Genomic DNA, 15115 nt, shown 5'->3' with positions numbered 1-15115 from the left:
AATCCTTTTAACCTCTGTTTTAATATTTAGAATCAATTTCCTTAAACAGCATATAGTTGCAACTTAATTATTTTATTAAATCTAAAAATGCATTATTTAATTGGTACATTAAAACCATTCAGCCAGGCACAGTTGGTCACATCTGTAATCCCAGCACTTTGGGAGGCTGAGGCAGGCAGATCACTTGAGGTCAGGAGTTCAAGACCTCCTGGCCAACAGGTTGAAACCCCGTCTCTACTAAAAATACAAAAAATTAGATGGGCTTGGTAGCGCGTCCCAGCTACTCGAGAGACTACGGCAGAATTGCTGGAACCCGGGAGGCAGAGGTTGCTGTGAGCTAAGATCGCGCCACTGCACTCCAGCCTGGGGGACAGACCTATACTCTGTCTCAAAAAAGAGAACAAATTTTTTTAAAAAATTATATTAAAATGACTATCTATGTAACTAGATTAATATCTGCCATGTTTACAACTATTTTCTATACATTGAATTTGATTTTTGCTTCTCCCTTTCCTCTTTTTCTCCCTTCTCTGTTTTTAATTAACTATCATATTAATCCATTTTATCACCCATATGATACAAATTATAGTTATTTTTTTAAAAATTAGTATTAAAAATACCACTTGTTCTCACATTTAAATGGGAACTAAATAATAAAAACACAAAGACACAAAGAGGGAAACAAAAGATACTGAGACCTACTTGAGGAAAGAGGGTAGGAGGAGGGACAGGATCAGAAAAAATAACTATTGGATACTACGCTTAGTACCTGAGTGAAAAAATAATCTGTGCACCAAACCCTCCTGACATGAGTTTCCCTACATAACAAACCTGCACATGTACCCCTGAACCTAAAATAAAAGTTAGAAAAAGCAAACAAATACTTCTTAGGTTCTATTCTTTCTTCTTCTCGTGGTGTTAAAATTACTGGATATTCTGTTTTACTTTGTGTGTGTGTGTGTGTGTGTGTGTGTGTGTGTGTGTTTGTCTCTCATATTGGGAATTTCTGTTTTTCTATTATCAAACTGATTTATTCTTCCATTGGACATGTCCGTAACTGACTTGCCCATCAAAGCCATTCTTCAATTCTGTTCCAGCATTTTATATTGCTAGCATTTTTTTATTCTTCTTTGCAGTTTGTATGTTTCTGCTTATATTACCTATTTGTTATTGCATATTGTCAAATTTTCCAGTAGAGCCCTTATTATACAGATTTCACTTATTTATTTATTTAGATAGATTCTCACTCTGTCACCCAGCCTGGAGTGCAGTGGTGCAATCTCAGTTCAATACAACCTCCACCTCCCAGGTTCAAACGATTCTTGTGCCTCATTTTCCAATTAGCTGGGATTACAGATGTGCACCACCACAACTGGCTAATTTTCCTATATTTAGTAGGGATGGAGTTTCACCTTGTTGACCAGGCTAAGGTGATTTGCCTGCCTTGGCCTCCCAAAGTGCTGATATTACAGGTATGAGCCACCGTGCCTGGCCTATAGTCATTTAAATTCTGTGTGTGATAATTCTAACATCTGTGTCATATCTGAGTCTAGTTCTAATGCTGGTTTTTTCCATTCAGTCTTTTTTTTTTTTTTTCGCCTTTTGGCATGCCTTCTACTTTTTAGTTGAAAGCTACACATTTTGTATCAGATTTAGGAACTGAGGTAAGTTGCCCTTTAGTGTGAAGTTTTATTTCATCTGGCTAAATGTTTGGCTTTGTTGAATGTTTTCAATAGCTGCAGCTACCATAGGCTTTAAATATATTCAGTGTCTTTGTTTTTGACCTACGGCTTTACCATATATTCCTCCTCAGCAACAGGCTGAAACTTGTAGCGTTATTGTACTTTTGTACTGAGCCAACTGGTGTGCTGGTCAGTTGTGTGGGAGGTGCATGAGCTCTAATCTTATGAACAAATCTTAGTCTTTAATGAGTCTGTGTCTCTGGGCTGTAAGCTTCACAAGTTTTTCTCTAGTCCTATATCCTTCCTTAACCCCCTCCCCAGTTTTAACTTAGTCAGAAAGGCTAGACCATGCTAGAATATGAGGATAAATTCCCCACAGTTGGAATAAGACTCAGGTATAGTATTTTCCTTGAAGAGCAGATTTTGTTCTGGAAAAAGCTCTGGGTATAGTCTATAATGATCGCTCTTCCCCTGCCCTTGCTAGATAATAAGAATATTATCTCATTCTTATTTGTAAGAACATAATGGAGTTCATGGAGAGAATCTCACAAAAATGTGGGATTCCTTTAAGGTTGGAGCAACCAGTTGTTTCTTTCTCCCATTCTTATCCACACTTGCCTTTGAGGTGTATGTCAAAATCAATATTTAACTGTCCTACTAGTTTAGGGCTCTAGTAGCTTCTGTCCCAGGTAGGCAGAGCTCACTGTGATTATCTGCATTTTTCCATCTTTCCAGACTTGGGGGTGATAGTTTGCTGTGCAAGCGTAGTTCTCTGATATATCCAAGAAGAGCTGTTGCTTTTCAATTAGTTCAGCATTTATCTTGAAAGTATGGAGTGAGAACTTCTAAGCTCTTTACATTTTTCAAATGAAGCTGTTTCTCCAGAGTACATTTTTGAGGATAAAATTTTCTTGAATGGTATTGCATTAAATTAAAGGTAATCTTTCTTACATTGCATCAGGGATTGCAAACAAATCTCTAGATTCAAAATTAGGGCAGTTCCTCTTCCAAACATACTCTTTCAAATTTTAAAGATAATGTTTTCTCCCCAGTCCTTTATTTTCCTCACCACGGTTACTGTTCCTACAGTTGCTCATTACTTACGTGTCTTCCTTGTATCAACAATATGCCGGGACTGACTTTTATCAGCCTAGGAAAGCTGATTCCTAAATTTTCAGAAATTGTTGTGAGCTGTTGTCAAGCACATCATTATTAAAAGTGGAATAACATCCTTTTAAAATGCAATTATTGTTTATAAATGTTATGGCATATTTCCTTTATATTAGTAACATTTTAATAGAATTATGTATATACATATAAATATAATTTTCTTTTCAGATTTACAGTTGTTGTTTATCTGCACACCACATCCCTGTACTGTGCATGCACTTTAATTACTAATGTCCTGCATTATATGAGATCCAATAAGAATAATGAAACCCTTAGGACACCTCTCATTGCTAAATAAATAAGCTATTGTCCTTTTCACAAATGTAAACCCTCTTTAGAAAGGCGTAAATTCAATGGCCATTGGATTGCATTAGATTTGTTTCTCAGAAAGCTTTCTCTCTGTTTCTGCCTCCCACTCTTACTCAAACATGATTGATAGAGAATTTGAGTAACACATTCACTGTTACCCGCTCTAACTGTAATGAAGCAAATCAGGTTTTATTTTCTTGGTAGTACAGATTGAATGTGTTTCCGACAGTTCCTTTTTCAGAGTCTTTTATACAAGTTCAAACATATTGACTAGACCTTTAAGCTTAATCTGTAACTTCTGAATAAGTCAGTATCTACAAAGAGTGATAACTAAAAAGGACAGGATATCATTTGTCTTAGAACAGAAATCTTTTAATTATTAAATATTCTTTGGGGTCTAATTGGTTTTGCTAAGGTGACATTTCAGGTTAAATAATTAATATATTTAAATTTAATTTTAGATTTTTAGACATTATAAATTATTTTAGATGAGCTAAATGTATATTTTTTGTTGGGGTGTTTCAAAGGTCAATAAGTGAATTTATTTTCAATCTTCTAAGATCATTTTTCCAATGTTGCAAGCAGCACAAAGTCAAATGATCTTCAACACATATCTTTAATTAATTGAAATTGCTGCCAAACAATTGTATATTCAAGTGATTATATTTTACCAAGACCAGCATATATAATCAACTTTTCAAGACATCTATTCGTGTAAAATATGCTTTCTTTTACTTTCTTAATTTATTGCATACATTAAATACCAATCCTTTATTATTCTTTACTAAGATATTTAAGGCTACTTTTCTGAAATTATCAATATAAAATATGCTTGTGAATTACTATTATGAATTAGTGTTATCACAATTATTCTAACAGCTCAATATTGCTCGCAGTAATTTACTTACTGTTTAGTCAGCCAAGGTTTTCAGTGCTTTTCTTACTAGGCTTTGTTTTCCGGTTTGTCTTAGGATAGTCACTGTGAAAAGGTGACTCCTTATTCTCTTTCCTATGAACATTATACTTCAATTAGTATTACTCAAAATACCATTGTATTTATGACAAAACTGGCTTCTATTTACTATATCCAACAATCAATAAACACAAATTGTTAGAGATTCTTTTCAACAATGAAAGCCACATTTCTCAGTGTGCTCTTACAGGGTTTTTCACAATTAATAGTTATATGGGTGTCTACTTTGTCTTCCAAGCTGGTTTCCTTGGAAGCAGATTCTGAGAAATAGATAAATATATAGGATATACTTAAAAATCTCTTTTGAGATCAGCATTTGAGGAAAGGAAGAAAAGATTTGGCAAACGGAAGCTTACCTTCTATGCAGGCACCACAAATGCCTCGGCTGACACTGTGTAATGCTTAGGAGTTGGGGTGTTCCTTCAGAGTTGTACCAGGTTGGAGCAAAGACTAGGACTTTACACATAGCATGAATCAGCCACTCTATATAGACGAGTGCTCATTTTCTATGGGGAAGCAGGCAGATAAAACAGATAAAGAATATTTCTGACAGTGGACTTAGCACCTAAGAAAACAAGTCGTTCATTCCTCAGGAGAAATATTGGAGGCAAAGCACAGTGCCCATCACAATCTGCATTTTGTGTCTACAGATCCACATTCTTGCATAGGTTCTAGAAGTGGCTCCTCCAGGACTCAACTGTGTCTTTCTTCTTGCGAGATAGAGGAAAGTTACTGGGTGAACCTCAGACCCCACTGCTACAGCTGGTCTCGAAGTCACAACTAATATACATTGCCTACCTTTTCTACTTCTATTTTTACATTTTCCTCACTCTAAGGTAGCACTTCTGCTGGGCAATAATGACTTACGAGGGCCATGACCAACCCTCATCCCAGAGCAGAATGAGCCCATGGTTCCTTGGCCTTTCTGAGGATCGAGTGGCTGCACTTATATATTTTCTACCAAAATTGGGCAAAAGGACACCAGGAGGCACCCATATAGAACATGCACGTGCTAAATATATCTATCTTTTTCTATCCCAGTTGGGTAATAACAAAAGTACATTTTCCTGGTGACCACAGCCAATTACTCCTGCCAAGATGCTGCGATTCTTTTGCTTGCTTCTTCCTTGATGTAAGGAATCCAGTAATAGGCAATGGATCACATTATGTAATTGTTTTCCCTTTGATAACAAGAACCTCTAAACCCACAGAATGAAGAATTAGGGAACATACACAAATTCCCTAAGTGGGTCATTGGGATGATGGCAAGTAGAGACAACTGCTGCTTTCAACCTGTTTGAATACTTATAATTCCTTTGAATCGAGCAGATAACATGAGATAAAAGTCTTTGATTCAAGATGTATATTCCATCCTGGAGGACAGAGCCCCCTTCTGGTCTAACGTAATCTACTCGCTGGCCCATGCTGTGCCGTCTCAACAGGTTATCCATCATTCTATCAGGCCAGTATCATCAGGATGGCACAATACGATCTACATTTTTACTTTTTGAATTGATAAGGTTATTAAATGTTGTGGTCATGAGCTCCTTCTGCTGTCTTCTTTATGGTAACATAGGTCCCTCTCTCTCACGTGGATCTATCTATATAGGATATTGGTTTTTTGGTTAAACAGACTAGTTTTCAGTCCAGCAGCACCATGTACCTGACTTGTTGAGTCAACTCAGACTCCACCGCTAACAAGAAAAAGGCCTTTATTAGGCCTCAATTTCCAAATTAAAATAATACGTTTTAGAATATGGCCAGCCTAGCCCAGCAGTAACACAGGTTAACAACAATAACAACAACAAAAGTGTCAGCCGCCCTGCGCGGTGGCTCACCCCTGTAATCCCAGCACTTTAGGAGGCTGAGGTAGGTGGATCACGAGGTCAGGAGATTGAGACCATCCTGGCTAACATGGTGAAACCCTGTCTCTACGAAAAATATAAAAAATTAGCCGGGCGTGGTGGTGCATGCCTGTAGTCCCAGCTATTTGGGAGGCTGAGGCAGGAGAATCACTTGAACCTGGAAGGCAGAAGTTGCAGTGAGCCGAAATAGTGCCACAGCACTCCAGCCTGAGCAACAGAGTGAGACTGTGTCTCAAAAAAAAAAAAAAAAAAAAAAAAAAAGTGGGGCTCTGCTTTTGGGAAAAACCTAAAAAAAAAAAAAAATAACTTCTGCCTGAAGAAAACACACAAGAAAACAAACAAACAAAAATGTCTCTGGCTCAACAGGACCTCGGATTATAGAGGCTCCTCTAAATGTCTGTCTGATGGTATTCATAAGTAAAAAGCTGATGAATGACACCCATTGTCTGGCTCCAAGGACAATTCTTGGAGACTCACTGTAGTCAGAGCTAATCAGCATAATAAGCAAGGATTGAAAAGGTATGACTCTTGGTTCAGAAATCCTTCTGTAGATCATGCATAATATATATTTTACTGACTCTTGAGTTGTTGGCAATAGCATAGCTTACTGGCCTATTACTTGAAAGATGATAGTCAGATTAAGATATCCCTCTTTGGGGATGCGAAGTGTGTAAACAAAATATGGCTATTGATAGGACAGCCTGGGTACTCAAGCAGATGCCCATGATGAAAGCCAATTATCTAATAAGACTGAGTGGTTTCAAGCTGCTGATCAAAACTCCACTTTTCAGATTGCTATCCTTTCTTCCTGGATCAAATACCTCACCAGACAGGACAACATTGTTGACTGGATCAAAATAAAGAACTTTGTGTCTGATATTGAATTCCCCACTGCATGCCATATTTGTGGCTTCTACCAAACTCTAGATTGTTATGAAAGAGGTCGTGTGGCACAGGGCATTATTGTTGCCTGATCCTGGAAAATTGACTACATCAAACCCTTAAGCTTATCTCATGACTGTCATTCATGCCTCCCTACTGTTGGTACTTGATAATCCAATCAGCAGACTCAAGCTACACCGTTACAACACTTCAGAAATACACGGTTTTAGGATTTAAGATTTACAAATCATTTATAATCTGACAAAAATGTGCCTTTCATCTCAAATTCTACTCAATAAAGGGCCAAAAGTAAAAAGACTTTGATGAACATTCCATGTTTCTTATCATTCACAGACATCTGGTATTGTTGAGCACTTCCTCACAAATCAGTACAAAAACTCTTTTTTGTCCTGGTCTCTTTTTTGTCCAAAGATTTTAATAAAGTTAATTTGATTACTGAGGGTGGTATGCCCATAAAGAGATCATCTTCTCTTGGCCACCGTGTCGCAAATGATCAGGAACAAAGCAGATGGAGTAGATGAAGACTTATTTTAAAAATTTATTGTTACTGGGGGGGCGGAGCAAGATGGCTGAATAGGAACAGCTCCAGTCTCCAACTCCCAGTGCTAGCGAAACAGAAGACCTGTAATTTCTGCATTTTCAACTGAGGTACTGGGATCATCTCACTGGGGAGTGCCGGACGATCGGTGCTGGTCAGCTGCTGCAGCCCAACCAGCGAGAGCTGAAGCAGGGCGAGGCATTGCCTCACCTGGGAAGCGCAAGGGGGAAGGGAATCCCTTTTCCTAGCCAGGGGAACTGAGACATACAACACCTGGAAAATCAGGTAACTCCCACCCCAATACTGCGCTTTAAGCAAACAGGCACACCAGGAGATCATATCCCACACCTGGCCGGGAGGGTCCCATGTCCACGGAGCCTCCCTGATTGCTAGCACAGCAGTCTGTGATCTACCGGCAAGGCAGCAGCGAGGCTGGGGGAGGGGCGGCTGCCATTGCTGAGGCTTAAGTAGGTAAACAAAGCTGCTGGGAAGCTCGAAGTAGGTGGAGCTCACAGCAGCTCAAGGAAACCTGCCTGTCTCTGTAGACTCCACCTCTGGGGACAGGGCAATAACAAACACAGCCGAAACCTCTGCAGACGCAAACGACTCTGTCTGACAGCTTTGAAGAGAGCAGTGGATCTCCCAACACAGAGATTGAGATCTGAGAAGGGACAGACTGCCTGCTCAAGTGGGTCCCTGACCCCTGAGTAGCCTAACTGGGAGACATCCCCCACTAGGGGCAGTCTGACACCCCACACCTCACAGGGTGGAGTACACCCCTGAGAGGAAGCTTCCAAAGCAAGAATCAGACAGGTACACTTGCTGTTCAGAAATATTCTATCTTCTGCAGCCTCTGCTGCTGATACCCAGGCAAACAGGGTCTGGAGTGGACCTCAAGCAATCTCCGACAGACCTACAGCTGAGGGTCCTGACTGTTAGAAGGAAAACTATCAAACAGGAAGGACACCTACACCAAAACCCCATCAGTACATCACCATCATCAAAGACCAGAGGCAGATAAAACCACAAAGATGGGGAAAAAGCAGGGCAGAAAAGCTGGAAATTCAAAAAATAAGAGAGCATCTCCCCCGACAAAGGAGCGCAGCTCATCGCCAGCAACGGATCAAAGCTGGACGGAGAATGACTTTGACGAGATGAGAGAAGAAGGCTTCAGTCCATCAAATTTCTCAGAGCTAAAGGAGGAATTACGTACCCAGCACAAAGAAACTAAAAATCTTGAAAAAAAAGTGGAAGAATTGATGGCTAGAGTAATTAATGCAGAGAAGGTCATAAACGAAATGAAAGAGATGAAAACCATGACACGAGAAATACGTGACAAATGCACAAGCTTCAGTAACCGACTCGATCAACTGGAAGAAAGAGTATCAGCGATTGAGGATCAAATGAATGAAATGAAGCGAGAAGAGAAACCAAAAGAAAAAAGAAGAAAAAGAAATGAACAAAGCCTGCAAGAAGTATGGGATTATGTAAAAAGACCAAATCTACGTCTGATTGGGGTGCCTGAAAGTGAGGGGGAAGATGGAACCAAGTTGGAAAACACTCTTCAGGATATCATCCAGGAGAACTTCCCCAACCTAGTAGGGCAGGCCAACATTCAAATCCAGGAAATACAGAGAACGCCACAAAGATACTCCTCGAGAAGAGCAACTCCAAGACACATAATTGCCAGATTCACCAAAGTTGAAATGAAGGAAAAAATCTTAAGGGCAGCCAGAGAGAAAGGTCGGGTTACCCACAAAGGGAAGCCCATCAGACTAACAGCAGATCTCTCGGCAGAAACTCTCCAAGCCAGAAGAGAGTGGGGGCCAACATTCAACATTCTTAAAGAAAAGAATTTTAAACCCAGAATTTCATATCCAGCCAAACTAAGTTTCATAAGTGAAGGAGAAATACAATCCTTTACAGATAAGCAAATGCTTAGAGATTTTGTCACCACTAGGCCTGCCTTACAAGAGACCCTGAAGGAAGCACTCAACATGGAAAGGAACAACCGGTACCAGCCATTGCAAAAACATGCCAAAATGTAAAGACCATCGAGGCTAGGAAGAAACTGCATCAACTAACGAGCAAAATAAACAGTTAATATCATAATGGCAGGATCAAGTTCACACATAACAATCTTAACCTTAAATGTAAATGGACTAAATGCTCCAATTAAAAGACACAGACTGGCAAACTGGATAAAGAGTCAAGACCCATCAGTCTGCTGTATTCAGGAGACCCATCTCACACGCAGAGACATACATAGGCTCAAAATAAAGGGATGGAGGAAGATTTACCAAGCAAATGGAGAACAAAAAAAAGTGGGGGTTGCAATCCTAGTCTCTGATAAAACAGACTTTAAACCATCAAAGATCAAAAGAGACAAAGAAGGCCATTACATAATGGTAAAGGGATCAATTCAACAGGAAGAGCTAACTATCCTAAATATATATGCACCCAATACAGGAGCACCCAGATTCATAAAGCAAGTCCTTAGAGACTTACAAAGAGACTTAGACTCCCATACAATAATAATGGGAGACTTCAACACTCCACTGTCAACATTAGACAGATCAACGAGACAGAAAGTTAACAAGGATATCCAGGAATTGAACTCATCTCTGCAGCAAGCAGACCTAATAGACATCTAAGAACTCTCCACCCCAAATCAACAGAATATACATTCTTCTCAGCACCACATCGTACTTACTCCAAAATCGACCACGTAATTGGAAGTAAAGCACTCCTCAGCAAATGTACAAGAACAGAAATTATAACAAACTGTCTCTCAGACCACAGTGCAATGAAACTAGAACTCAGGACTAGGAAACTCAATCAAAACCGCTCAACTACATGGAAACTGAACAACCTGCTCCTGAATGACTACTGGGTACATAACGAAATGAAGGCAGAAATAAAGATGTTCTTTGAAACCAATGAGAACAAAGATACAACATACCAGAATCTCTGGGACGCATTTAAAGCAGTGTGTAGAGGGAAATTTATAGCACTAAATGCCCACAAGAGAAAGCAGAAAAGATCTAAAATTGACACTCTAACATCACAATTAAAAGAACTAGAGAAGCAAGAGCAAACACATTCGAAAGCTAGCAGAAGGCTAGAAATAACTAAGATCAGAGCAGAACTGAAGGAGATAGAGACACAAAAAACTCTCCAAAAAATCAATGAATCCAGGAGTTGGTTTTTTGAAAAGATCAACAAAACTGACAGACCACTAGCAAGACTAATAAAGAAGAAAAGAGAGAAGAATCAAATCGACGCAATTAAAAATGATAAAGGGGATATCACCACCAACCCCACAGAAATACAAACTACCATCAGAAAATACTATAAACACCTCTATGCAAATAAACTAGAAAATCTAGAAGAAATGGATAATTTCCTGGACACTTTCACTCTTCCAAGACTAAACCAGGAAGAAGTTGAATCCCTGAATAGACCAATAGCAGGCTCTGAAATTGAGGCAATAATTAATAGCCTACCAACCAAAAAAAGTCCAGGACCAGATGGATTCACAGCTGAATTCTACCAGAGGTACAAGGAGGAGTTGGTAGCATTCCTTCTGAAACTATTCCAATCAATAGAAAAAGAGGGAATCCTCCCTAACTCATTTTATGAGGCCAACATCATCCTGATACCAACGCCTGGCAGAGACGCAACAAAAAAAGAGAATTTTAGACCAATATCCCTGAAGAACATCGATGCAAAAATCCTCAATAAAATACTGGCAAACCGGATTCAGCAACACATCAAAAAGCTTATCCACCATGATCAAGTGGGCTTCATCCCTGGGATGCAAGGCTGGTTCAACATTCGCAAATCAATAAACATAATCCAGCATATAAACAGAACCAAAGACAAGAACCACATGATTATCTCAATAGATGCAGAAAAGGCCTTTGACAAAATTCAACAGCCCTTCATGCTAAAAACGCTCAATAAATTCGGTATTGGTGGAACGTACCTCAAAATAATAAGAGCTATTTATGACAAACCCACAGCCAATATCATACTGAATGGGCAAAAACTGGAAAAATTCCCTTTGAAAACTGGCACAAAACAGGGATGCCCTCTCTCACCACTCCTATTCAACATAGTGTTGGAAGTTCTGGCTAGGGCAATTAGGCAAGAGAAAGAAATGAAGGGTATTCAGTTAGGAAAAGAAGAAGTCAAACTGTCCCTGTTTGCAGATGACATGATTGTATATTTAGAAAACCCCATTGTCTCAGCCCAAAATCTCCTTAAGCTGATAAGCAACTTCAGCAAAGTCTCAGGATACAAAATTAATGTGCAAAAATCACAAGCATTCTTATACACCAGTAACAGACAAACAGAGATCCAAATCATGAATGAACTTCCATTCACAATTGCTTCCAAGAGAATCAAATACCTAGGAATCCAACTTACAAGGGATGTAAAGGACCTCTTCAAGGAGAACTACAAACCACTGCTCAGTGAAATAAAAGAGGACACAAACAAATGGAAGAACATACCATGCTCATGGATAGGAAGAATCAATATTCGTGAAAATGGCCATACTGCCCAAGGTAATTTATAGATTCAATGCCATCCCCATCAAGCTACCAATGAGTTTCTTCACAGAATTGGAAAAAACTGCTTTGAAGTTCATATGGAACCAAAAAAGAGCCCGCATCTCCAAGACAATCCTAAGTCAAAAGAACAAAGCTGGAGGCATCACGCTAGCTCACTTCAAACTATACTACAAGGCTACAGTAATCAAAACAGCATGGTACTGGTACCAAAACAGAGATATAGACCAATGGAACAGAACAGAGTCCTCAGAAATAATACCACACATCTACAGCCATCTGATCTTTGACAAACCTGAGAGAAACAAGAAATGGGGAAAGGATTCCCTATTTAATAAATGGTGCTGGGAAAATTGGCTAGCCATAAGTAGAAAGCTGAAACTGGATCCTTTCCTTACTCCTTATACGAAAATTAATTCAAGATGGATTAGAGACTTAAATGTTAGACCTAATACCATAAAAATCCTAGAGGAAAACCTAGGTAGTACCATTCAGGACATAGGCATGGGCAAAGACTTCATGTCTGAAACACCAAAAGCAACGGCAGCAAAAGCCAAAATTGACAAATGGGATCTCATTAAATTAAAGAGCTTCTGCACAGCAAAAGAAACTACCATCAGAGTGAACAGGCAACCTACAGAATGGGAGAACATTTTTGCAATCTACTCATCTGACAAAGGGCTACTATCCAGAACCTACAAAGAACTCAAACAAATTTACAAGAAAAAAACAAACAACCCCATCAAAAAGTGGGCAAAGGATATGAACAGACATTTCTCAAAAGAAGACATTCATACAGCCAACAGACACATGAAAAAATGCTCATCATCACTGGCCATCAGAGAAATGCAAATCAAAACCACAATGAGATACCATCTCACACCAGTTAGAATGGCGATCATTAAAAAGTCAGGAAACAACAGGTGCTGGAGAGGATGTGGAGAAATAGGAACACTTTTACACTGTTGGTGGGATTGTAAACTAGTTCAACCATTATGGAAAACAGTATGGTGATTCCTCAAGGATCTAGAACTAGATGTACCATATGACCCAGCCATCCCATTACTGGGTATATACCCAAAGGATTATAAATTATGCTGCTATAAAGACACATGCACATGTATGTTTATTGCAGCACTATTCACAATAGCAAAGACTTGGAATCAACCCAAATGTCCATCAGTGACAGATTGGATTAAGAAAATGTGGCACATATACACCATGGAATACTATGCAGCCATCAAAAAGGATGAGTTTGCGTCCTTTGTAGGGACATGGATGCTGCTGGAAACCATCATTCTTAGCAAACTATCACAAGAACAGAAAACCAAACACCACATGTTCTCACTCATAGGTGGGAACTGAACAATAAGATCACTTGGACTCAGGAAGGGGAACATCACACACAGGGGCCTATCATGGGGAGGGGGGAGGGGGGAGGGATTGCATTGGGAGTTATACCTGATGTAAATGATGAGTTGATGGGTGCAGCACAGCAACATGGCACAAGTATACATATGTAACAAACCTGCACATTATGCACATGTACCCTACAACTTAAAGTATAATAATAATAAATAAATTTTTAAAAAAAAGTTTATTGTTATAACATGATCATTTTTGCATATAGTGCCTCTTTTTTCTCCTGGCAACAATCTCAAGACAGCCAGGTAAACATAACCTTCTGGAAAACAGCCCAGGGAAAAGGGGTTTGAGGGAGTAAAACTTACCTTCAGTTCATTCACCTAGTTCTCATGCTAGACTGACTTCCTAGATTACAGACAATGAATACTTCGTAGTCTGCACCATTTGTTAGGTTCCCCAGCAGTGTCCCACACAGGCCAAAGAGAGAGAGAGATTATGAGTCTTTGTCAATTTTATTAGAACCTCCTTGATCCTCTTGAACCTGACTAGTTAGATGAAAGGTGGCAGTGAGAGTAGGGGACTATTAGAGTAATAGTAGGCTTATCATGACTGGGACAATTTATGCCAATTGTGTGGCAGATGGAAAAGGAATGCATTAGGCTCACAAGGTGAAGAGCAAACTAGGCGCTGAAGGCTAAAGAATTCTACCTTCTTCCTGAGTCAAGCGGTAGCTGTAGTTGGCAAGTAGACCTGCTTCTTGGATTAAAACCCCATTCACCTGCTGTGAAAACTCAAACTGCTGCTACTACCACTACTACTGCTGCTGCTTCTACTACTACTAATAATAATAATAATAAACTTCCTGATCTATCATGCTGTGTCTGGTACCATCACCAGTCTCTCCTAAATGTGGATCTCCTTAGTGTGTGTACAAACATGACACCAGACCAGCTTTGTTTAAATCTCACTGATACAAATCCATATACTTTATGCCTAAGCAGTGTGGGTTTATGCTATATGTGGCTACTGGGCTGCAACCACAAATTGATAATTAATGGCTTACCGTAAACAATGTTTGGCAATCCAAATCCACTTTAAATAAGAAACACTGAGTCAACATGAGTTGTGCCCCTTCAAGTTATATGTTCTACAAAGATTGAGTGGGGCATGGAATATTTCTTCAGGGCAGACAAGTGTTGCTCTTTGGGCTATTGTTCTGGAGAATTTTTGGTAACATCACCAAAGATTGGCAGGTCCCCCTTCCATCCACCATAAAGGATAATAGACTTTACCTTATAGTACATGGCAAAGCCTCCCTCCTCCCCACTCCCATGTTGGATCTATGCACAGTTTACTGTACCTTTGTCCTTGGGGAGGGTGGCTTAGAAAACTCAACACTGTGGTTTGGCCTTATTTGGCTGGCCTCATTTTGCTCATTTTTGAGTCCTATTGACAGTAGCCTTAATTAAATGCTATATAGAACAAATTAAATGGATTTTGTCCCAGCACCTTCTGGTCAAATTAGTAAGAATACTTGATGGAATGACACACTCATGTTAAAATTCAAGTTTATTCAAAAATCTCCCAGGCTAAGGGGTGGAATTTTGGAAGATGCAATCAGTTATGAGACTTGAATCCTTGCGTTTTTCTCACTGAAAATGCCAAGACTGAAGGCCCTGACTGCTCCTTGTCCAGCCATTCCTCAGCATTTTCTTTGCAGCATATAAAGAGCGCTT

This window comes from Macaca nemestrina, chromosome 19 (genome assembly GCF_043159975.1).
Source record: "Macaca nemestrina isolate mMacNem1 chromosome 19, mMacNem.hap1, whole genome shotgun sequence".
Taxonomy (NCBI): Eukaryota; Metazoa; Chordata; class Mammalia; order Primates; family Cercopithecidae; genus Macaca; species Macaca nemestrina.
The sequence above is the reverse complement of the archived record's forward strand: the minus strand, read 5'-3'. Positions refer to the sequence as shown.